Raw genomic sequence first — 25,547 nt, forward strand, 5'->3', positions numbered from 1 at the left:
CTGTGCGACCCCAGAGATGGCAGCCCACCAGACCTCTCCGCCCCTGGGATTCTCCAGGCAAGAACACTGGAGTGGGTTGCCATTTCCTTCTCCAACTAGCTTCCTACAAATGTCTCTCTGAGGCCTTGGATTCACATACAGTATATCATGCCTACTGGGTTTTCAGTCTGTCTGACTTCGCCTGGTCAGCATCCTGACCCTACCAGTCCAGACCATCCCATACCATACCACTGCTGAAGTGATGTCTTGGCCTCTGCCTGCCCCTACTTGCCCTCCTGGCTGAGACCATCTGCACTTGGCAATCCATAATGGACAGAGGCTGAGAAGCTCAGCTTCAAGCTCAGACAGATCAGAGTTCATTCAAGTCGAGCTCCTTGATGAACTCTTTCTGATCCTCAATTTGCCCCTGGGTAAAAAGCAGGGGTGATGACACTTATACCTTCTTCAGGGCTATTGGGAGAACTGTATCAATTAAATGTAGCAGATAATAAACTTTCAAGACATGAGTCTTACACCTTTATTTCTAAGACCATAGAGATGTTTGGGAACCCTTCACCTTGTAACATTGTTGTCAGCCCTGACTGAACATATTAACACTTCCCTACTACCCAAAAGCAAAGTTTCACAACTGGCAATTTCAAACTTCAAAAGGCTCCATCCTCTAGTGTAAGTTATCTCTAGTGTAAAGTGCAAAGAAATGCCCAAGAAGGCTGTTAAAATGCAGATTCTCAGATCCTTACTCTCAAAAAATCTGATTTAGAAGGCCTAGGATTAGGCACAGCAATCTGAATATTTAACGGCACCGGTGGTAAAGAACCCACCTGCCAATGCAAGAGATAGACACAGGTTCAACCCCTGGGTCGAGAAGATTCCCCTGGAGGAGAGCATGGCAACCCACTCCAGTATTCTTGCTGGGAGAATCCCAGGGACAGAGGAGCCCGGTGGGCTACAGTCCACGGGGTTGCAAAGAGTCAGACATAACTGAAGCAACTTAGCACGCATGCACACCTGCATACAGGTAATTTAGAAAAGTTTTATCAACCTCACTTAAACACCAAGCCACAGTTTTAGATGAACTTAAGGTTCCCACAGCACTCTCCAGCCATAGAGCAGTCTCACACCATCTCACTGACCATTATCATCCTGGGAAAGAACCAAGTCAGGGGCCCCCAGCCGCTGGGATCTAATGCATGATGACCTGACGTGAAGCTGAGGTAACAATAACAGAAACGAAGTGCGCAGTAAATGTAATGCACTTGAGTCATCCCGACACCATCCTCCCTGCCCCACCCACAGAAAAATCGCCTTCCACGAAACCGGTCCCTGGTGCCAAATAGGTTGGGGATCACCGCTCTGAAGGGATGCTCCAGAATCATCTCCTATCACTGGCCCCTCCTTCATCCTCCCCATGAAATCTGCAGTTACAGCAGGAACTATGTCTTTAAACCCAATTCGGATATTATTTTTATTTGGCTCTTATAACTAACAAAAGGCATCTTATGAATATAAAGAATGAGTTGAGGTATCCCATGGAAGGCTAAGGCTCTTAAAGTACCAATGTTTTAAATGGAAATCTCACTAAAAACAATCATGCTCTAGGAACTCTTACATTCACTTCTTGTAGTTTTACCCTTGTTGTTGTTGTATCTCTCCCTCTGAAGGTTCCCCTTCCTTAAAATTTGCTGACTTTAATCTCATTGGTCTAAGAAACCAAAAGCTTCAGTGCAACCAGAAGTAAATAACACCAGGCTCTGGTGAGAGAATACAGGGCTCTTCTATGAACCCAGTGCACAAATGCTTTAGTGCTGATCTCAAGTCTGATTGGCTAAACAAAGGACTTTTCAGCCAATTGCCTGGCCAGGGGTTGATTTGGGAATGGAACACAGAATTCCATCTCTTTAACCAATATTTCAGCCAAATAGGGCCTGAATATCTATATTAAACTCTCACTTGATAGGGGAAAATTATATTCTCTGCAGATATTTAATGTTCTAAAAAGAAAAACAGATTAAAAAAATTGTATAGGGACTTTTCCAGTTAAGACTTCCAGTGGTTAAGACTCCACACTCTCAAAGTAGGGAGCATGGGTTCAATCCCTGGTCAGCAAAATAAGATGCATGTGCCTGGCCCAAGAAAGTATAGACAGATAGATAGAGATAAACTTATTTGGTACAGAAGAGTTTTCATTTCCATCCCCTCAGTGCAAGCAAGGAATATCAGGGCAGAATTTTTACATCTCTACTAACTCTGGTCCCTCCCCTGGAGAAACAATGACCTCCTGGGAGAGCCCCAATCTACAAGTTTGTCACATTTTTAATCATGTGCTTATGTACTAGTTTTAGATTTATGGTTTTCTATGTAGACACCTCTCCTAAATTTACTTAAGCCTGTCTGGTCAAAGCTATGGTTTTTCCAGTAGTCATGTATGGATGTGAGAGTTGGACTATAAAGAAAGCTGAGCACCGAAGAATTAATGCTTTTGAATTGCAGTGTTGGAGAAGACTCTTGAGAGTCCCTTGGACTGCAAGGAGATCCAACCAGTCTATCCTAAAGGAAATCAGTCCTGAATATTCATTGGAAGGACTGATGTTGAAGCTGAAACTCCAATACTTTGGCCACGTGATGTGAAGAGCTGACTCACTGGAAAAGACCCTGATGCTGGGAAAGATTAAAGGCAAAAGAAGGGGATGACAGAGGATGATATGGTTGGATGGCATCACCGACTCGATGGACATGATTTTGAGTAAACTCCGGGAGTTGGTGATGGACAGGGAAGCCTGGAGTGCTGCAGTCCATGGAGTAGCAAAAAGTCAGACATAAATGAGCAACTGAACTGAACTGAAAGGCACAATTTCAATCAAATTGATTCTACATATTCCACAGTGTTCAAAATAAAAGAACTCAATAGATCAGTTATTTGTTAATGAAGTCATTCAAGGTCTTTCTTACCACTGTAGCTCCAACTCCATCCCAAAGTTAAACTTTCCTCAGATACACATACTCTAAAGTGCCCTTTTCTAATGATCTGCAATAGGAAGAGACATCTGAGAACAAAAAAGGAAAAAGGATGAAGAGACTATTTAAGCATTTAGCTAAAACATCTCTCCCACAGAACTGTAAAATCCTGAAGAAATCATTTAAAAAAAAAACAGCTTGGAAAGGTTTTAGGGAAAACCCTTTCTCTACTTAGCTTCCCTGTGGCTCAGATGGTAAAGAATCTGCCTGTAATGCAGGAGACCTGGGTTCGATCCCTGGGTTGGGAGATTCCCTGGAAAAGGAAATGGCAACCCACTCCAGTATTCTTGCCTGGAAAATTCCATGGACAGAGGAGCCTGGCCGGCTACAGTTAATGGGGTTGCACAGAGTCAGTCACGACTGAATGACTAACACACTTTCTCTACTTATCTTCATTCCTTCATTTCACAAAAGCAAGGAGCAGCAGACATCATCTTCCACAGAGTTTTCCTTAACTCGTTTCTCTATCACTAACCTGAGATAACTAAGAAAAGAATCAGACAAGAACCCTGGTGGGGAACACAGCAGAGGGCAAAGCAGCTGGGGCCCGATAAGGAAACAAAAGTAGAAATGAGGAGAGCAGCTGGGAACCCCTCTGAGAAAGCCTGGCAAGAGAGGAAATCAGGCCATGAGACTGGATGGACAACAAATGGGGCAAGGGGGAGGTGTGGAGGCGGGGAACAGAGGAAAGGTCTCCAAAGTCCATAGAGAATCAGCAATTTGGCCCAAGCATGTATGAATAATTGGGAATTAACTGTATACGCAAAGGACTTCACCTCATTTACCATAGCAGCTAGATAAACAGCATACCAAATCCAATAAGAGGCTGTTCACCCACAGCCTAACCAAGACCATTTGTCTTCATTCTCCACTACAATTTTATAGAAATTTCAACCAGGCCTTTGCAGTCACCTTCTCAATATGAGTCAGGCTTCTGTTTGTTTTGAAGTGACTGATTCCACTTTTTAAAACTGAAGTTTGAATAGGACTACATTAATCCAGATGCTCATTCTAAAAATCTTTCAGACCTGCCCATTCAAAACAGTAACACAAAGATACTCAGTGAACAGCTGTTGCAATTAACAAAATTGTTTATATTTTCCTTTCCATTGGCTAGAAAGAATTTTAAGCCAGAAGAGACAACCGTTCAGATTTGGGATTTTTAAACAGATGCTCTACATGATTTTTCAGGCTAAAAATAATAGCCTGTATGTTGGACTTCACATTGTAAAAACTGGTTTCAAATCACAAGATTATATAACTAGATAGGAGTTCCAACATGGAGTAGAAAATAAAGCAGGCAGAAGAAAAACTACCTCTGGAATAAGCTTCAGTGTTTGGAAACATCTGATCTTTTAGAATTTTCCCACTAGGAAACAAGAATGGCCTTTCCCAAATACGCTCAAATTCTTTCGGTCGTAACAAGTTGAATGATGAATTTGCCCAGCGGTCAGGGAAAACGGGAGTCATTCTGTACCCAGAGGTGTGGAAGTGGCAGTTTTCAAGGCCCCCATCAAGAGCAGTCCAAACTCCCCCAGTCTGAGGAGGTGTCACAGAGCTCAGAAACATTCCCCCAGTGGGCATCTTTTACTGCACTCATGAATGGATTCTCAGTTTGCTGATGGACTCAGAGTTTTCCCTATAAATAACACATTCCTGAGCCATGCTATATCAACACCAAGTCTCACTGGCAGCCACTACCACTCCTGTTTCCTTGCCACAACCTTCTCTTCCTAGGACATAAGGCTTCAGATACCTTCAATATGATTCACACAGTAGCCCAAAAATTATACATAAAGTCTTCTCCAACAAGCAGTGGATTTGAAGAACCCATCAGAATTGTTTTACCCCTTTTATCTTCATAGAGAAATCTCTACTAAGGTATTTGATAACCTTATGTTTTATTATAAAATGGTTATAGACAAATTTAGCGATATAAAGCATGGGTAAGGAAGAGGTCTAAAAGAAGAAACAGATAACCTTACGTCGAGCGAAAAAAAAAAAAAAGGGAATTCTACAGATTGGCTTGTCATTTAGCCCAGAGTCAAATTCTCATAATATGCCTCCCTCGTTGTATTGTATTTCTAACAGTGTACACTAATTCCAGTTTCTATTTCTCTAACTTAAGAAACAAGGAAAAGAAAATTCCCTTAACAGACTCCTAGGAAAAGTTAATAATTTAACTTTAAAAGTTTTCTATAAATGACTTTAGTGGGATTTTCTTACAACAAACTACACAATCATTTGAATGCCCATATTACATGGATAAGAGGCATTAAAAGATTAAGTAAAGCTGTGGTAAAACTGACATCACTCAGAATATTAATAAGCCCTTAGAAACCCACTTCTGAGCTCTCATCTTCCATTGAAGAATTTTTTTTTAATGAAAGAAGGAAAAGAAATAGGCTCTTTGTATTTAAATTGTGACTTTTTAAAACCATGACTTGATAGAACAAATGGAAAACAGAAGACTTGGGTGCTAAAACTACATATTAAAAATACACACTGAAACATCAAACCAATATTCCTAAACCTGTATTTATATTAAGCCATCTGACATGTAAAGGTTTAAAAGAACCTGGGGATTCCCCAGGAGGGTTCTTGGAAACGTATTTGTGCTGTGTTCCCAGAGTGAGAGCTCTTCAATACCAGTTCTTCTTCATTTCTTCCCCAGGACCAGTCAGGAATTTTCCTTCCCCCAAGAAACATACTGTTTTGGACCCAAAAAATAACAAAAAATGATAGGATCTTTGAATTTTTCCTCTGATTTGTAGTCTTAGGAATTTGTATTCCTTACTTTGTCACACACAAAAAATCCAGAAATTGAAATCTAGGTAATTCAAGATATTTCTATTCCTAGTCTTAGACATTCCTCACGTAATCACTATTTTTGAAAAAATCCAGAAACTAAGATCTAGGTAACTTTTGGTCATGGGTTAAATGTACTCCAGAAAAAGTAAAGCACAGAAATTCCCACAGGCAACAAAAAGAAAATGTCCATTTCCAGAAATGCTTTAGAAGACATATATCAAATTGTAAACCCCTTCAACTACCATTTACCTACTGAAAGCACTTAAAGCCACTAAATGATTTAGACCACTGCTGTCTGAAGCCTGATAATGGGGCATGTTTGCAGGCACACAATGTTTTCTTTTTACAAAGAGCAAGGAGGAAGAATGGAATGACTGGCTGGGCAGTAATGACTCTCTTAAAATAATAAACCTGAAAATGCTTCTAGTCAACCACAACATACCTTATTTTGCTACAAATGTATCTACTTTCACCACAAGACCACCTCCCAAATGCTGGCTTCCACTTATATCTCTCAACAATGGTGCTAAAATACAGGGCAGACACAGGGCAAAACCACTGCACACATCTGGTGTTTACAGGGGGAAACCCCACTACTGGATTTTTTTTTTTTTTCAGAGTACTTCCATTAGTAATGTATACAGCTGTTTTCTGTTGGCTAATAATCAGAACTGTAATACACACGCCCACTGACTCCAGGCATAACTCTGCCAAGCTGTTTGTGCTTAGCTGTAAAACACTGGAATTCTGAGTGTCAGGGGAGATGCCCCTGGACTGCCCCCTCCCACCTCAATCCCCACCCCCAATGGTTAATATAGCTGTTTTCCTCTCAGGAATGCCAAAAGAATGTGATTCCTCCCTCAAAACCTCCCCAAAGCCCATCTCTACTAGTATTATGTTACCTATTCATACTAATAGATGAAGAGAGTTTTTAAAAGACACCCCATTCTTTAATAAAAGAATGGGGGGGGGTGCGGATGTTGGACATCCAAGCTTCCAGGAGTAATATGTGCCACATATACAACAGAAAAAAAAAAGGAAACAGAAATAAATGAAGCAGAATCTTCTAAAACTAAGAAGTATGAGTATTAGAGCATACATAAAATGGCAGTTAGTTTCAGAGAATCTTAGTATGTGTTTCTGAACCACGTGTTTCTAAAGTCTGTTCTTAGCCTGTCTTCATATCATCAAATGAAATGTCTGTGTACTTGCTGGTGAGTCACTTTGTTTTGTAAATAAAGGAGCAACTGTATTTTGAAGTAAGGGAGCTTCAGCTTTGCATCTTCATACACCTCCGCTCTGGGAACGGCTCGCCACCTCTGTAGAGCCACTGAGGCCCAGCACAGAAGGCCTTTGTGTGCAGGTCTCAGCCGCCTATCTTCATACAGCCACTCGCAAGGGCCTCCAAGGAGTCCCTTTCTTTTCCAACCAAACACAAAGGTTTTATCTTACAGTAAACAGAAAAGACTTTAAACATTAGAGCAACACTAAGACAGTGATGCTATAAAAGTGGTTCAAAGATTTGCATAATGAAATTCTATTGTCTTGGTTTGAACTCAAAACTATTAAAAAAAAAAAAGTCAACCATGGGAAAGGCATGTTTCATTTAGCTGAAAGCTGTGTTTGTGTGTTCAGTTGTGTCTGACTCTCTGCTGAAAATTATATTTACAAAATGTGCCATCTGAGCTCTCCTGTTTCACCCAGGGAGTCAGAGGAGACCAAGGGAAAGGAGTAGTAACGATACACAGCAGGTTTCTGTATAACATTCCCAACCATCTCCACGCACTGGAGGCTTGGCTTCCTCACATTCTTCACCAAGCCTCCCAGGCTCTCAGAGCAAGGACGGAGGGAACAAGTCATCGTATCCTTCCTTCCTCTCTCCCCATCAGCCACGGGAGCCCTCCTGGAATGGAGACTGAAGGCAACTACAGCCTAGTGAGAAACAATTCACTTGTAAGCAATGAATCATAACTTTGCTTATTACCTCCTAACCCCAATCACCAGCACAGCAAAGCTGAAGTTGTGGTATCTGTCCTGACTCACCAGTCTTCTGTGGGGTAGCTGTGGTTTGTTCACTTGTGTGGCGTATGGGGACAACAAATATCTGACTTGTCCACAATCCTGAACATTCTACACCCAACTCAAGAGTGACAACGAAGGTACGGCCAGTTCCTTAGGAGGAAAATTCTACAGGAATCTATGGAATTAGGAAATAATCATCCCCTCTAAACTTGCGTTTCTACTTTCAATAAAAGTCAGTAAGGGGGGAAGTGGAAGAGAACTTGGCTAAAATTCTTAAACATAGCAATTAAGTAACAAAGATAATAAAATTTAAACCCCAAAGTTAGATCTGAGTGTTAAAAACCCTTCTTGAAGGAAGGTAAATAGTGGACCTTGACAGGAAGCCAGTTTTGTGTAAAACCTCAGAGGCAGGATGGAAACTGACCACAATGGCTTTAAATTGATGTGTTGAAGTCAGCCTTTCACAGTCACCTAGTTTTTAAAATGGCTGTTTTTAAATTTAATTAAGTACTGAATTTCCTTCTTTGTGGCACACATAAAATGTGAAGATACTATGAGAATTTTCATAAAGTGCTATTAAAACAGAAATGTTAACAGTTAGCTTATAGTGCAGAGAACAAAGTAACTCACCCAGTAGAAGTGACTGGACCAGAACAATCTACTTGGCACGTGCGCTACTTTCATCATTCAGAGTCACATGGCACGCTCCCTAGTGAGGACAAGTTAAGTTCAGCCTGCTCTTTTCAATAAGTGTATCATGAAGTCAGTCCCTGTAGGTATTTCTGGCTGCATGGCCTTATCCATGAAATGGTTTTTAATTGTTTGATATTGGCCAAGTGGCTAGGAAATAAATGACTCATCTCCACTGTACTTGATGTTATTTCCAACAAATGTGCAATCCCTGCAGTAAACACAACCATCCGGCTTGAAAAACATCTTTTTAGGGAGGATTTAACCCCTGCATCTACTTTAATACTTAGTAACCAGTTTGTGAGCACACACAAGCACCAGACCCCATCCCTCCACCCCCAAATGTGCCCTCTGGCTTGGTTCTACAGGTGGACCTCAATCTGAGCAATGTGTATGGAGCCGAAGGCTGCACAACATCCCCGAGCCCTGCTCAGGCAACCCCTTGGGCGGCTCCTCTAAAGGGCTGCCGCGCACCTCTGCCAGAAGAGATGCAGCTCTCAGTGTCCCACAAGTGCTCAAGGTGCCCCGGAACAGAAATGTCGATGGGAGCTGCTATGGGCTTGTGAGGGAAGCAGTGATACATTCTGGGGAGATGCTCAAAAAACATGACACTGGCACAAGTAAACTTCTACATCAAGGTAAGAGCGGGGAAAACCCTGAGCAATCTAGCTTAGCTGTCTGACTGCCAGGTATATGTGTAACTATCTCCCAAGGGACATAAATTATGAAATGCTGAATTATTCACTATCTACACACACAAACATATCATCATCATGTAATTAAAAATGAGTGAAAGTTTGTACATCTGCAAGATATATAATATTATACACTAATTTTACCTCAATTTTTTAAAAAACAAATGAAGGCACCTTAAAGATGTTTTTGTCTCAAAAGCATATCCAACTCCCTGAGCTCTAAAAATGTATGAAATTATTCTAGAACAGTTTATATTTTAAAAAATCATTTAATTTTGGAGTGTAAATGTTATTAAAAAAGGATTTTAGCTGAGAACAACATGTTGGGTAATCATTTTATAAAGCTGTAAATTTTCCAAAAATAACCTGCAATACCAGTAAATAAGTCAGCATAGTTTTACCACACACATTATCTGAGGTAGTCCCATGTTTGCCTCTAGGCTAAGGCATGCCTCTGTATTTCAACCTGCTTCCTCACTCTTGTTCCCTTATCTATTAGCTATTTCTTTCCTTCACTGTGACTATGTATTTTAAAGATAACCAAACAAATAACACAAAAGAAAGCAGTATCAACCTCCTTGTTTCTAGGCATCCCACTGAGTGTGTGGTTGTAAATATTTAACAACAAATGCTCCTCCAGGAAAAAAAGGAGGGGGGTATGTCCTGGATTGTAGTGTTTGCCAGTTTCTGTGGTATATATCTTCTCCCACCATGTCCCATATCAACCCAGCAACATATCACTGACTAAGGACTTGGGAAAGACATGCACAGCAACATACTGCAACACAGTATTTCCACCATATACACACACCAGACCTAAAGATAATAGCAACATGTACTTAAAAAACAGGAAATGAGGAGTTTCAAGTACTTGTTACCTTTGTTATTAAATACAATTTAAATTGTAAGCTTGTATATCTTAATGTCTAGGCAAAGCTATGGTTTTTCTAGTAGTCATGTATGGATGTGAGAGTTGGACTATAAAGAAAGCTGAGCACCGAAGAATTGATGCTTTTGAACTGTGGTGCTGGAGGAGTCTCTTGGACTGCAAGGAGATCAAACTAGTCCATCCTAAAGGAAATCAGTCCTGAATATTCACTGGAAGGACTGATGCTGAAGCTGAAGCTCCAATATTTGGCCACCTGATGTGAAGAACTGACTCATTGAAAAGACCCTGATGCTGGGAAAGATTGAAGGCAGAAGGAGAAGGGGACAATAGAGGATGAGGTGGTTGGATGGCATCACCAACTCGATGAACATGAGTTTGAGTAAACTCCGGGAGTTGGTGATGGACAGGGAAGCCTCGCAGTCCGTGGGGTTGCAAAGAGTCCAACACAACTGAACTGAAATCTTAATGTTAAATAATGGCTGTATTTAACAGCCAGGTACTGAGATGTCTGAAACATCTGATGGTCGGCTCTCAGCAGATGGTACATGCCAGCTCCAGCATTCCATTGACATGGTCTGCTCTTTTCCACTACACCATCCTGTGCAAAGGTGCCACAGAACAGCAGAAAAATAGCAACACCTTCCCTGATTCCCAAAACTTCAAAATAGCAAAAATCCGAGAGTAAAAGAAAAGACAGCTCACACGGTTTTATGAGAGTAGCAGAAGAACAGGAGGCGCAGTACATAGAATCAAATCATACTAACAAATGGCAATGTGTATAATTCTGGCCAGTTATCAGTTACACTTATGTCCTGATTATTTTCAATGCTATACCAATTTGAAAATATAAAAATTTGAAAAATGAGGGTAAGCAGTACATTATATAAGATTAGTAAACACACTATGAGCAGCCAGTGATGGTCATTAGCATGTTCTGCGGAGAGAAATAACCTTCACCTCCCTGCAGCATTAAAACAGGTGCCATGCCAAAATCCTATCCCTGCTGAGAAATCTAAGATAGGCATGCTATATATGTAATCACTTTTTCTGAGAGATGTGTAACTCACAATCACTTCTCAGAAAAGTACAAGAACTACAGTGCAAGAGTGCAAAGGCTGTGGAATGAGTGAAAACCACATGTAAGCTCAGTTGCTTCCACTAACTAGTCATGGGATCCCAGGCAAAAGTAAAGCCAATCAGTATTTACTCACCAGGTGCCAGGCATTGTATTAGGTTAGTACAAACATAATTACAGTTTCAGACTGTGAATTTTAAATAATCATAACTAGGCTCAAACACATCTTTATTAATCAAACTAGGAACCATTATTATCAACACATTTTTGTCAATGAGTTTATTCCTGTAATGTAAAAATCCATATTTCGGGATTTGATGAACTCTTGGAAAGCATTTTCTGCCTACTGCTGGTTGTGGAAGCATTTTTCCCTGCAAAAAGCTGTCAAGATACTTGAAGAAGTGGTAGACAGTTGGCAAGAGGTCAGGTGAATATGGTGGATGAGACAAAACTTCATGTCCCAATTTGCTCAACTTTTGAAGCCTTGCTTGTATGACATGAGGTCGGGCATTATGCAGAAGAACTGGGTCCTTTCTGTTGACCAATGCCAGTTACAGGCATTTACAGTTTTCAGTGTATCTCATCCATTTGCTGAGCATACTTCTCAGATGTAATGGCTTTGCCAGGATTTAGAAAGCTGTAGTGGACCAGACCAGCAGCAGATACCAAACAGTGGCCATGACCTTTCTCTGGTACCTTTTTTGGCTTTGGGAAGAGATCTGGGGCTTCTTCTCCATCCCAACACTGAGCTAGTCATAGCCGGTTGTACCACTTTTGGTCACTCATCACAATCTGACCAAGAAATGATTTGTTGTTGCACAGAATAAGATAAGACAACACTTCAGAATGATGATTTTTCCGATTTGCAGTCAGCTCGTGAGGCATCCACTTAGCAAGCTTTTTCACCTTTCCAATTTGCTTCAAAGTCAAATGAATGGTTGAATGATTAACATTGCATTCTTCAGCCATTTCTCATGTAGTTGTAAGAGGATCAGCTCCAATGATGGCTCTCAACTGGTCAACTATCAACTTCTAATAGCTGGCCACTACGCTCCTCATCTTCAAGGCTCTCATCTCCCTTTGCAAAACTTCTTGAACCATCACTGCACTGTATGTTCATTAGCAGTTCCTGGGCCAAATGTGTCACTGATGTTGCAAGTTGTCTCTGCTGCTTTATGACCCATTTTGAATTCAATTTAAAAAAAAAAAATCACTCAAACTTGCTTTTTGTCTAACACCATTTCTACAGTCTAGAATAAATATAAAATAAACAGTAAGTAATGCCACTAGCAAAAATAAATAAATAAATAAAGAGAAATGTCCATTAAAATGAGGTACGACATAACCATGTGAAAGAATGTATTCCAATGGCAAGGTCAACAGTGCGAAACTGCAATTACTTTTGCACCAGCCTACTACCACATCATGAAAACACAATGGTGAACAAGTAATGCACAACTCGAGCCTTCACGAGCGTACATTCCTGGGGGCAAATATAGCATTTGAGAGCCTTGGTCTCCTGATCTATAAAAAAAACAAACAAAAAACTGAAGCCTGGCATGCCGCAGGTCACGGGGTCGCAACGAGTTGGACATGACTTTGCAACTGAACAAAATGGGCTAATCTCTATTCCAATGCTGCAGGGCCATTAAGATAATGAGACAACACAAATGGCACAAAGGATGCTCTTCTCCTTTTCTGGCAAAATCTAAATGTGTTCCTTGTAGAAAAGTAAACGACACCAACATTTTCAAACTCCTTTTATCATCTCTGAGGAAGATCCAAAAGGAACAGAGACGAACGCCTCCAAAATTCTCAAGCATTTGAACGGGTAGAGAAAGAAATGACTGTTGGCACTACCAAGAGTTCTCTTACAGCTTCTGATTCTTTAGCCTTGAGACAGTCATAATTACTCTTAAAAGAAAACATGAACACAAAGGAGAGTTAGGATCTAGATTCCAGAGTGTCTGGAACAAGCAGACCATGACAAGAACACATGCATTCTTCAACTTTGTTATTACTTCTGACTGTAATTTTTAAGAACCATTTCAATGTAGAGAGATCAAACAACTCAACACAGCTTATATGCTCTCAAACAATCAACAAAAGATCAGTGGTTACTCATTCATTCATTCATTTCATGAACTCATTCAACAAAAATTTAGACAGCTACCCTGCAACAGGTATTGATTGAGGCACTAGAAACACAGCAGTGATCCAAACAGTCCAATACATATTGGAAAAAGGCAGAGACTCACAAACTTGGTTGAATTACAATCCTAATTCAGAATGAAATGGGTAGTTTTCAAATGCTGACTTCCCCCACCAATGTCAATGCATATACATACTCTGATCTAAATTAATAAATCAGGGACATAAAAATCTGAAATAAACTTTATATAGATGCTTATTCTGAAATGTGCATATTCATAATCTCTTGATTCTATGCAATTTAATCTCTTTGGTTTCTATTTCAACAGGCTGAAATGTGCCTAGTAACCACTGGCCTGGCAAAATGCAATATATCTTAAATAAATTCTTTGTGGAAATGAATTAAATATAGTTTCCTGAAGTGTCCATAGATTTACTGACATAAATAAATGTTTTTTAGGCCCTTTGTGTATAAAGGAAGACTGAGAAGACTTCTTAACCAACCTTGAACTCCCATGGTGTTAGGAAAGAGCAATACCTCCCAAGAATAAAAACAAGTGCCACTAAAAAGAATAAAATGAAACCATCTCTCCTGAAAACCAGGTTATTTTCTAGCACAAACATATGTATCCTGGATTCTTAATCTGATGTGATTTATGAAGGTTATAGCAAAATTCAAGGCAGGGAACATTCCCATCATGTAAGTAAACAATTTCTGGCAGCTTCTCTTTTTTGTATCTTCCATCATGACTTGTAAACATTGTTCTATTTGTGGACATCTTTATGAAACAGTTTATAAAATGGGATACAAAACAAAGATTTATGACTTTAAACTGAAATTCAGTGTACTTAACAAAAAGACTCACTTCTATTCTGCATGCTATAGTATGAAAATTCAATCTAGAATAAGGTTATAGGATATTGCTATAGTATTACAGGGAGAAACTGTTTTTTAGTCTAAAGAGTGTTCAATTATAAAAACAAGACCAAAATATTTAAAGCAATTAAACAGTTCTATTTTGATTTCCCGGAGAAGGCAATGGCACCCCACTCCAATACTCTTGCCTGGAAAATCTCATGGATGGAGGAGCCTGGTAGGCTATAGTCCATGGGGTCACTAAGAGTCAGACACGACTGAGCGACTTCCCTTTCACTTCTCATTTTCATGCATTGGAGAAGGAAATGGCAACCCACTCCAGTGTTCTTGCCTGGAGAATCCCAGGGACGCGGGAGCTTGGTGGGCTTCCATCTATGGGGTCGCACAGAGTCAGACACGACTGAAGCGACTTAGCAGCAGCAGCAGCATTTTGATTTCCAGTATCAATGGGAGATCGTCCCTGTTTCACTCTTCCTTGAAACCACCCCCTCCCACAAAATTCAATGAAAATTCACCCATAAGGGTGCAAATATTCCTGTGACATCTTGAATAATACATAATACTCATGAGTGAGGCATGTACATGTGCTGTGCTTAGTTGCGTCCAACTCTTTACAACCCCATGGGCTGTGGCCCACTAGGCTCCTCTGTCCCTGGGATTCTCCAGGCAAGAATACTGGAGTGGGTTGCCGTGTCCTCTTCCATGGCATCTTCCCAACCCAGGGATCAAACCCAGGTCTCCCGCACTGTGGGCAGATTCTTTACTGTCTGAGCCACCAAGGAAGCTATTAATTAATAATAGCAACTTCCCAAGTGGCACAGTGGTTAAGAATCCAACTGCCAACGCAGCAGATGCAAGAAAGGTGGATTCAATCTCTGGGTTGGGAAGATTCCCTGCAGTAAGAAATGGCAACCCACTCCAGTGTTCTTGCTTGGAGAATCCCATGGACAGAGGAGCCTGGCAGGCCACAGTCCATGGGGCTTCGAAGAGTCAGACACAAGTGAGCAAACGGTAGGCACATGGCACATAATATAAAGGATACTTGACCTGATAAGACAAAATACCCTGCCCCCAACAACAACCTAAACTCATCTCTGCTCAAGAACTGAAAATAAAGGCAGTAATTCGTTAACTTTTGTCTCCTATACAAATCACCCAACAAGAAGATACATCACCTGTGCATACATGGCTCAGTCGTTCAGTTGTGTTTGACTCTTTGTAATCCCATGGACTGTAGCCCTCCAGGCTCTTCTGTACCGGTAGCTATTTTTCAAAGTTTTTTCTTTTTTTAAAAAAAGAAAAACCTCCAAGTAGCGTGTGCTACAATTTAGTCTTTCCTCTTATAGGAGTCCTAGAGTAAGTGTTCCTAAGTACATTTTTTTTTTAAATTTCATACCAAAAGTTCTGCTTTTAGCCCATTTCCTCATATCTGAAGTGACAGTCTTACTTTTTCTCATTAAATTAAGCCAGATTTGGTTTTAGGTTACTGTTCAGTTTTTAAAATACTTGTTTTCTCCTTTAAAAACAGTAACTTTCTTTCTCTGGCACAAAACACTAGTGGAAAAGATCAAAATGGTCCAAATACACGGACACACGTGTATGCACACACACACAAAAGGTATTACTTTCTAATATCTAGAATCTTTTAAATTAGACGTTATGAGTTCCTCTGAAGTACTTTATTCACCATAAGCACGTGACAGTTTAGATATATTGGTCTCAGAGAATCAATATTAGCAAACCACAAACTTACTGCTTGTAGTTGCCTATATGTTAGGTAAAAGGTATCAAGTTGGTAACCTAAACAAGTAATTCCATATATTTTTAAGTTTATTGTACAAAAATTTATATGGCAAGAGAAAAATCTTTGGATTGAAAAAAAAATCTGAAGTGCACAAGTTCTCAGTTATGATAATCTAAGGAACATATCATCTCAATGATTTTGCAAGAGCACAAAAGATTTTCAGGTAATCCAATGTCCACTTTTCTTTAAGGAAACAAAAAGCATAACTGCTCATGGGCTAGATGAAATTTTAAAAGTAATGAGACACTTATGGAAATGCTAATTAAAACCATGATGAGATATTGTTACAAGAACCACCCACCAGACTGGCAAAATCTTTAAAGTCTGAAAACATTAAAAATTGATAAGACTGTAGAAGAAAGCAATTACAGCATTTTTAAAAAGAGGTTTGGCATTATCTAGTAAAGCTATAATTCTATTATTTGGTAAATATTCCAGAGAAATTCCTGCAGGCCTGGAGACATGGACAAGAATGTTCACAGAAGCATTGCTCAAAATTATTCAGATCCAGGAACAACCCAAATGCTCATCAAGAAATGAGTATAAAAATAAGGAACTGGGACACTATCTGGTAACAAAAACAAACAACTACACACATTATCTTTGAAACTCAAAAATTAATGTTTAACAGAAGTATTCAGCAGACAATGCATATAATGGTTTCATTTACATAAAGTTTGAAAACAAGCAATCTAACCTACATTTTTGTGTGTGTATATGTGGGTGTACATGCATGTACTCACATGCATGCCATAAGACTATAAGGAAAAACACAAAAGATTATTACCCCTGAAGGTTAGTGATTTTAGGGGCTGGGGGATGTTAAAAGGAAAGGCACAGAGGAAATCTGTTAATGATTATTAGTATTTATAATATTTAAATACTTTCTCAGCAATCTTCATTATTAATGGCTATCTAAAACTATAAATTTCTACTTTATAATCTTGGTGGGTTATTGTTGTGCTTTACAATTGTTTTTAACTATACATATATTTTATGTATTCTCATGTATATCTGCTATATCTCAAAGATTAAATCAAAAGATCAGATGTGAACTTCTGAAAAGAAATATTTCTTGTGGTACATATGTGGTTTGGTTAATGCTGTGATTTGGGGTCAAGGTCAAAAACAAGGAAGCATGCTGGTTCTAGCACAGAGCTGCATTACAGCTCACAGGCATACCAGAGCTAACCACATCCTACTTCCTTAGGTATATAAATTCCACTCTCCTTAAGGAACAAATGCTAACAATGCAAAGAGAAAAGAAAAAAAAAAAAAACAAACTGCATAAAAGACCAAAAAAACAGATAATAACTAAGTGCTGGTGAGGATGTGGGAAAATTGGGAAAGCTCATATACTGCCAATAGGAATGTAAAATGGTGCAATAACTTTGGAAAACAGTCTAGAAGTTCCTCAAAAAGTTAAATATAGAGTTACATATGACCCAGCAATCCACTCCTAGGTATATATCCAAGAGGAATAAAAACATATGTCCACACGAAATTTATACACAGATGGTCCTGGTAGCATTATTAGTAACAGCTAAAATGTGGAAACAACTCAAATGTCCACCAGTTGATGAATAGATTAATAAAATGTATATCTAAAGAATGGAATATATTATCAGGCAATAAAAAGAAATGAAGTACTAATACAAGGTACAAAATGGATAAACCTTTAAAATTATGCTAAGTGAAAAAGCCAAGCAGAAAAGTCCACATGCTATTATTATATGACTCCATTTTATATAAAATATCCAGAATAAGCAACTCTATAGATAAAGTAGATTAGTGGTTGCCTAGGACCAGGAATGTCGGGAAATTGGGGGTGACTGCTAATGGATATAGGGTTTTTCCAAGTGATGGAAATATTCCAAATGGGTTGGGGTGCTACCTGCACAACTGTGAATCTACTGAACCACTGCACTGTATACTTTAAATAGGTGGATTACAGGGTATGTGAATTATACCACAATAAAACTTTTATTATAAAATATTGCATTACAGGCGATCCCTGCCGTAAATAATATACAACAGTGTTCAGAAATTGTCAGTCTTCACTTATCACATCCATGTGTGAAATAAATTTCTACACTCAGCCCCAAAGTCTGGGAGAAATCTGACTAGTCATAAACCGAAATGCTACACAAAATGGCTTTGTTTCCAATTCTTAGTACCGTTATCAATAGGTTTTGAACTTATCCATCAGAGGCCAGGCGAGAGTCCACAGTAGCCTGCAGAATGTGCTAAGTCTTAATGCATGCTGAGCAGTTTCTTCTATAAGTGACCCATGACCTCTTTTCTGAAGTGATTTTCCAGGACTCTCCACGAGAGGAAAAACTGAACCTCACTAAATTTGTTAACCAGAAGTGTGCTTTCTTGACTTCATATGTAGAGAATTTTTTTCCAAACCACACTGGAAAATAACAGGATTGGAAAAGTGATCAGTGAGTTCACATTCCAGCCCACCAATGTCCAACAGCCTGCCCAAATGCAGACGTGAAAGTAAAACACTTCCAATGTCATTCAATCCTATTTCTAATGAGAGCTCTATACAACACAGTGAGAAATGAACACAATTGAAAATTTACAGAAATATTATATCAGGAATAATGATTGACAGAAACAAGAACAAGACTTAATTGCCTTGTAAAAGTCAAAATTACTCCTGGCTCTCTCTTACTGGGGTGACATTTTCTTTGCATCACTTTTTTCACTTTTAAATTTTATCTCATGTATAGTATACATATCTGCATGTTGCCAATAATCTTTTCAAAAGTAAGCTGGGGTTAAAAACAATCCAAAGATGAAAACAGGGATTCCTTCCATTATTCTGGATTTATAATAGTTATAACCAATATAAAAGTTTAGCAATAGCTTACAATTATGTGGCTTCTTTATTTCAAAAACCTAATTAAAAAAATCAAGAGCCAACATTATAAAAGTTCTTTCTCATCTTTACAGACAATGAGCATACTTTAAAATGTAGCTACACAGAGCTCCCTGTTAATTTTGCTCCACTATTGGATCATGCCTGCCCAGCCCATCAGGCTGACATTTTCTGATTTATAGTTAATCTTTTCATTTCTCTGCTTCATGACAACCTTGAAAGGAGTAGAATGATATTATTTAGAAGACAGTTTTCAATGTCTTGATTTTTGCAGCTCCTCCATAAGATTTAATATGACTTCTGGGGAAAGAGGAGGGAATAAATCAGGAGTTTGAGACTGAAATATATAACACTATTATATACATAATAAACAACAAAGATCTAATGTAAAGCACAGGGAACTATACTTAATATCTAACAATAAAGTGGAAAAGAATCTAAAAGAGAATAAAAACATACATACATATATATACATCATATATAAAACTGAATCACTTCTCTGTACACCTAAAACTAACACAACTTGTAAATCAACTATATTGCAATTAAAAAAAAGTGTTTTAAGATTTAATTTGACTTCGTATAGCTGGGGTCCAAACTCTAGAAGGTGCAAACATGGTCCACATCAGGGACAGATAAGTAGCAGGATGGTGAGCCTAAAGAACAAAGCCATAGAGAAGAAACCTGAAGAAAGAAAAAGGCAAGCCCTGGGGGACACACAGGGCAGCTCCCAGCCAGCAGTGGGATGGCAAATCCAGAGACAAGGCCCAGGGAGCACAGCCAAGCTGCAGTCTCACTCCAGGTATAGGTCTACGAACAGGGAATCCCATTCAAGCAAACTTGTGTAGTGTTGTAGTACTGTGATACCCACTGCTGCCCTTGGCTTTAGGACCATCTCAGATTTAAAAAAAAAAAAAACCAGCAGTTTACCATGAGACAGAAGACTGACATACTCCACCCCCAACGTGAGAGCTGCCCACCTCCCCCACTCCTCCTCCCACACACCTATACTCTGCAGGTATCAACGACGCAAAAGAGCCCAAGTCAGGAAAAGACCCCGAGATGCAGGCTGCACCCCAAAGTACATTTTGTATATCGAGGAATGTGGATCCAAAAAGGCACTCAGCTTCATGCAGAGTTGACCAATGAAGCTGTCCTCCTCAACTTCGACCCTGAGGTTTAGATTCACAGAAAATGATTTCAAATCTCCACGTTCATGAGGCTGTGGCTCCTGATAAGCTTCCACACCAAGAGTCAGGCTGTGACTCAAGACAGACGGAATGGTGCTGGGATGGTGCAGGGAATAGTGGACTTCCCACAGCTTTTAGTAAATACCACTTAATTTGAGCTGGACCCAAAGGATCTGCTTCCCTATGTAAGAGTTGAAGTGAAAGTGACTGACCGTCCAGGATCAAGACGCCCTCTCACATAGACAGGCCACCTGCCCTTCTGTAGATGAACCAGCCTATTTACAAAAGAACACATTTTCTACCTGCAAAATGTCAGTGTTAAATAAATTGAACTCTACCTCCTCTCCAAGTCTAAAATGTTGTAGTATCTTTGCTCTCCAAAGATGACAAAACATACAGAAGGCTTCAGTGAGAGTAAGGTGCCTTAAAATACACAAATGAAAATGGTGAACTTTTCTTTAATGGATCTGAATCCTTTTTTGTTTAACTTTCGCTTATATGATTTTTTTTGATTGTCAACAGCTGTTATTTCAGGACAAACAGACCCAAAGATCTAGACTTTATAATCATCCTATACTTAAAGTCCTTAGGGACATCATTGACAGCTGTACAGAACCTCAGACTTACAACCCAATTATTATTTGTCTTCACTTTTTTTTTTTTTTTTTTTGCTCACTTCCTTTGTGGGTTCTCTACAGATTTTATCAAATTAAGTCAAAGTTGAACCAACACAGAACTCATACTTACAAGTACCCATTTAAGAAGAACTGACATATCTTTATTGGTTCCTTTATCTACCCTAAATACCTACTGTAGAAATTATTTTTTAAAATACTAGGGTCCTAGTAAACCTAAATGTTAAGGTTTACTTTAAATAGCTACAGTAACCAAGACTGCATGGTACTAAAGAAGGGGATAGACACATAGATCAATGGGATAGAAACAGAGGACCCAGAAACAGACACACACAAGTACACCCAGATGGTTTTTAACAGATGTGCAAAGCAATTTACTAGAGAAAGGTAGTCTTTTCAACAAATGGTGCTGGAGCAACTGGACATTAATAGGAAAAAGAAGAGCTTAGTGTTAAGATCAAATGCTGGCAAAGATGAGACTCCAGATCACTCACACATCGTTAGAAGGCATGTAGAATGGTATAGCCACTTGGGAAAAATTTGGCAGTTTCTTATAAAATTAAATATAAAGTTATGGAGAAGGAAATGGCAACCTACTCCAGTATTCTTGCCTAGAGAATCCTGTGGACAGAGGAGCCTGGTGGGCTGCTGTCCATAGGGTCGCATAGAGTCGGACACAACGGAAGCGACTTAGCATGCGTGCCTTGGAGAAGGAAACGGCAACCCATTCCAGTGTTCTTGCCTGGAGAATCCCAGACACAGAGGAGCCTGGTGGGCTGCCGTCTATGGGGTCGCACAGAGTCAGACATGACTGAAGCGGCTTAGCTGTAGCAACAGCAGTGCCACAAAGTGAAAATATAGGTCACTAACTACAAACCACCAAACGGTTCCATTTCCACTTAAACCAAGGTCATACATTTTATGTCTGAACTTTATTTTTTGTCTTCATTCATATCTTGGTAGTTTTCCCTGCTTTCCAATAAAGTTTTTCTATGAAGGCTATTAAAAAAAAAAAAAAACTAAATATGCAGTTATAACATAACACAGCACTGTACTCTTAGGCATTTATCCTGGAGAAACAAAAAGGCATGATCACACACAAAACTGTACATGTATGTTCACAGCAGTTTTATTTTGGCAATTCTGCCAAAAAACTAGAACCAAATGTCTTTCAATAGGTGAACTGTTAAACTGTGATTTGTTCATATCAGGGAATACTACTCAGCAATAAAAAGGAACTATTAATACATGCAACTTGGATGGATCTCAATTTATGCTGGGGGGGCAGGGAGCCAATCTCAAAATATTAAGTACCATAAGAGTTCATTTATATGACATTCTTTAAATAACAAAACCACAGAGATGGAGAACAGTTTATTAGTTGCTACAGGTTAGGGATGGTGGGAGAACAGGGGAGTGGCTATAACCAATAACACAGGGAAGCCTTTTGACAAAAGAACAGTTCTTGATTGTGGTAGTAACTACACAAATCTACCTCTACATGCAAAAGCCATGTACAGCTGGTGAAACCTGTATAAACTCTGTGGGCTGTACCAATGCTAATTCCTGATATTGATATTATACTATCAAAGACATGATTATATTAGGCAAAATTGGATCAAAGATACAAGGTATCTGCCCTGTAAATTTTTACCAAATTCTTGTGAATTTATAATTATTTCAGAATAAAAAGGTTTTTGTTTTTTTAATACCAGTAGCTCTGAAATCTTGAGACCAAAATCTGGTTCTGCTACTTACACTACGGTGCATAAGTTATTTAGCCATTCTGAACTTTTGTTTCTTCGTGTTTTAAGTAAGGATAATAATATTAGCTGGCGGCTTAATGAGAATTAAAATGAGCAAGAAAAAAAGCTGTACTTTTTTTTCATCTGAGATAAATGGGACCAGATGGCAAAGTATTTTTCAAGAATGATGCCATATATGGGAGTGCTTGTATGATTAAGCTACACATTGTACCTACTAATTTTTATAATCCATTTGTAAATCTGACTTTTCTTATTTGTAGACAAAATTAGGTCTACAGTTAAGAGCATTATTGTAATAATAGCTATGCCACCCTATAGATTAGAAAACTGAGGACAAATAAACTTTCTCTAGTCCATAATCTGATGAAGTATACCTCAAAAGGTTAAGCAAACATTCTACCGGGGAAAGTGATTTGACCTGGAATTTGATATGGTTCATTTCCACATCAAGATCAAACAGATTCATTAGCTGCTTTTTAACCTAAGAAACTCCAGTTGCTTTGGAGAATGAGCACTGAAAAATATTTCAAAAATCGCAACAGCCACCTTGCATTGTGAATGCCTCCACAATAAGCCCTTCCAGGTCCCACCAGCAAACAGTACAAAGCAGCGCTCAAGGTCCTGGCTGGCACCGTGGCACCCTCGGGCTACCCTGGTCCCTCTTGCAGTGTGACGGAAATTCCTGTGCCCGTCCTTCGCTGGCAGCCCCTGTGAAGGCCCGCCCGCTATCAGACGCCCAGCCTCCTGGCAATAATTCTGCAGTCAACCCTGAACACTTCCTCTTGACTTCCTCCAACACCAGGATGAACTGACACTTGGCGGTTACCACTCCGAGTGGGTGGCTGTGGTGGGAACAATAGCAACTCTTAACTAGACTTGGTCAAATTATACTGGGGAGACAGAAGGAGAAAAGACAAGACACCAAATAAACGGTGGCCTGAATTCTTTCATTCAAAACAATCGACTTAGTTTATGCAACTGATGACAGCAAAACATATGAAATTAATAAAGACTTTGTTTAAATGAAGCAAAGAGACTTGGTAAAGTGGCTTTGCAAAAAGTCTCTGAAGTTTCGTTTAAACAAAGAGTGTCCTGAAGATCTGTAATGCAGAAATTATTTCATTAACATCACACAAAAGGATTGCTCCCACTGCCCAGGCTTCCTACTCACAGTTGTACATGAAGAAAAGAACTACGAAGAACTTTGGAAAGAAGTCTCTGGGTACTTTTTTTTCCCCCAGTATGAATTGAGGAGGGGAATGCGTAATAATTACATACACAGCACCTCTACCACTGAAGCAAGATCAACAGGTAAAACTGTTTCTCCCTTTCTAGTCTTCATAAGGTGTACACCCAGTCTGCAACACCAACAACAAAATGCCACAAATAATTTGAATAACTTTCTAATTCTACCCATTGATGGCCCAGGAAAAATCAAAGCCTCCTTAAAGGAAGTCAGATGACCTTACTAAGAATGTAAATAGGTCTATCATACTTTTAATACCCCAACCCCTCCATTCCATTCCTACCCTGCTTGCTCTGCTGAGAATTCATTTGCTATGGGCAGAGGCTTCAGTTGACTGAGCCTCTGAGGTAGGAATCTGGACAGCAACAGAAGAACATGGCTTGCAAGAGAGAGGAAACACTGGAATATACAGCCACTGTAAATAATTTCCACGGTGTTTAAGTCCAAGTCCACCTACTCACTAGATTTGGGGGGCTATGCAGAAAAGCCAACACTGAACCAAGAATGAGATCCGTATGCTGGATCTGAATTTATCTCAGCTTCATTCCATAACCTAGAGTAAACAACCCACAGAAGAACAAATTCAAATGACTTATACAAACAAATGATACACCAGGAACTAAGTAAGGGTTATACCACACGTCAAAAGCCACCTGGCAATCATGTGGAGACACGGAAACAGTAAAGAAAATCAGGTCTCAACTGGCAGCGAGTCCTCGATCTAAGAAGCTAAAGGACCCAGAGAACTGAAAAGTAAGAACATTTTCCTAGAATCTATGGCAGACAGGCTCCACATTCTCCCGATTGCCTTGGCTGGGTGTTTGAGAATCATTTTGACTAAGTTCCCTTGGTTACTTTTCCATATTCAATTTCTGTAATTTAAACCATACTCTAAAACCTAACCATGCTTAAAAAGTGCTGACAGTTCCTCCTTTCAAATGGTTCCCTTCATCTCCAGTCTCACTGCCGTCCCCCAATTCACCTCACAAGTGCCATCAGCTGGGTCTTACTCACGCCATCTGGGTCGTACTTGGTGATTCCCATCTCTCCAGAGGGCTTCCCAGGTGGTCCTAGTGATAAAGAATCCACCTGCCAATGCAGGAGACACAAGAGATGCGGGTTCGATCCCTGGGTTGGGAAGATGCCCTGGAGTAGGAAATGGCACCCCACTCCAGTATTCTTGCCAGGAAAATTCCATGGGCAGAGGAGCTTGGCAGGCTATACTCCACAGGGCCGCAAAGAGTCAGACTGACGGAGCACACACAACCTCTAAGACAGTGCACAACAACACTGTCTGCCCCAAAGCTGTGCTGGAGGCAGGGAGGCCAGTGAGGCTGTCGCAATAGCTAAGAGATTGTGAAGGCTCAAAAGTAAGAGACAGATCAAAGAACTTTTACTCTAAGGCACTTTGAAAGTCACTGTAATATTATCTAACAAACTGACCTGAGACAAAATTTCCTCACCTATAAAATGGAAATGGTGCGTTAGATCAGTGATTTTTGGGTTTTCCACATATGCATGCTAGGAGGGCAAGGTGGTTGGGGGAGTTTTAAGAGCCTTTACCAGAAGAAAGAGGAGCAGGTGTGCCTCAGGCCTCTCTGCCCTCAATCAGCGCCATCTGTTTTGCACAGTGGATGTCCATATCAGATGAACTGAATAAAAGGTTCTACAATAACCTTTAAAAGCAAGCGAGGCCACTGAAGGTCTACGTCAGAATTAAAGTCCCATCTCAGTCTAAAATTCCATGATAGCTTGACTTTTATGGCTCCATTAGAAGGTAACAAGCAGCTA

General features: G+C 39.7%; 1 protein-coding gene across 11 annotated transcripts in view; it reads right to left on the reverse strand.

The window, feature by feature from the left end:
• The window catches only part of FNDC3B (fibronectin type III domain containing 3B), a 358,677-nt gene that overhangs the window by 215,465 nt on the left and 117,665 nt on the right, over nucleotides 1-25,547 (reverse strand). Inside the window, exon 1 of one of the 11 annotated variants that reach the window (XM_059886629.1) lies at nucleotides 8,479-8,557. The exons of the other annotated variants lie outside the window; for them this stretch is intronic. The gene's annotated coding sequence lies outside the window, so the exon portion shown is untranslated. Of the gene's footprint in view, nucleotides 1-8,478; nucleotides 8,558-25,547 lie in introns of those variants that run through there. 11 annotated transcript variants of the gene reach the window in all.

Source organism: Bos taurus, chromosome 1, assembly GCF_002263795.3.
Source record: "Bos taurus isolate L1 Dominette 01449 registration number 42190680 breed Hereford chromosome 1, ARS-UCD2.0, whole genome shotgun sequence".
In the NCBI taxonomy this organism is placed as follows: domain Eukaryota; kingdom Metazoa; phylum Chordata; class Mammalia; order Artiodactyla; family Bovidae; genus Bos; species Bos taurus.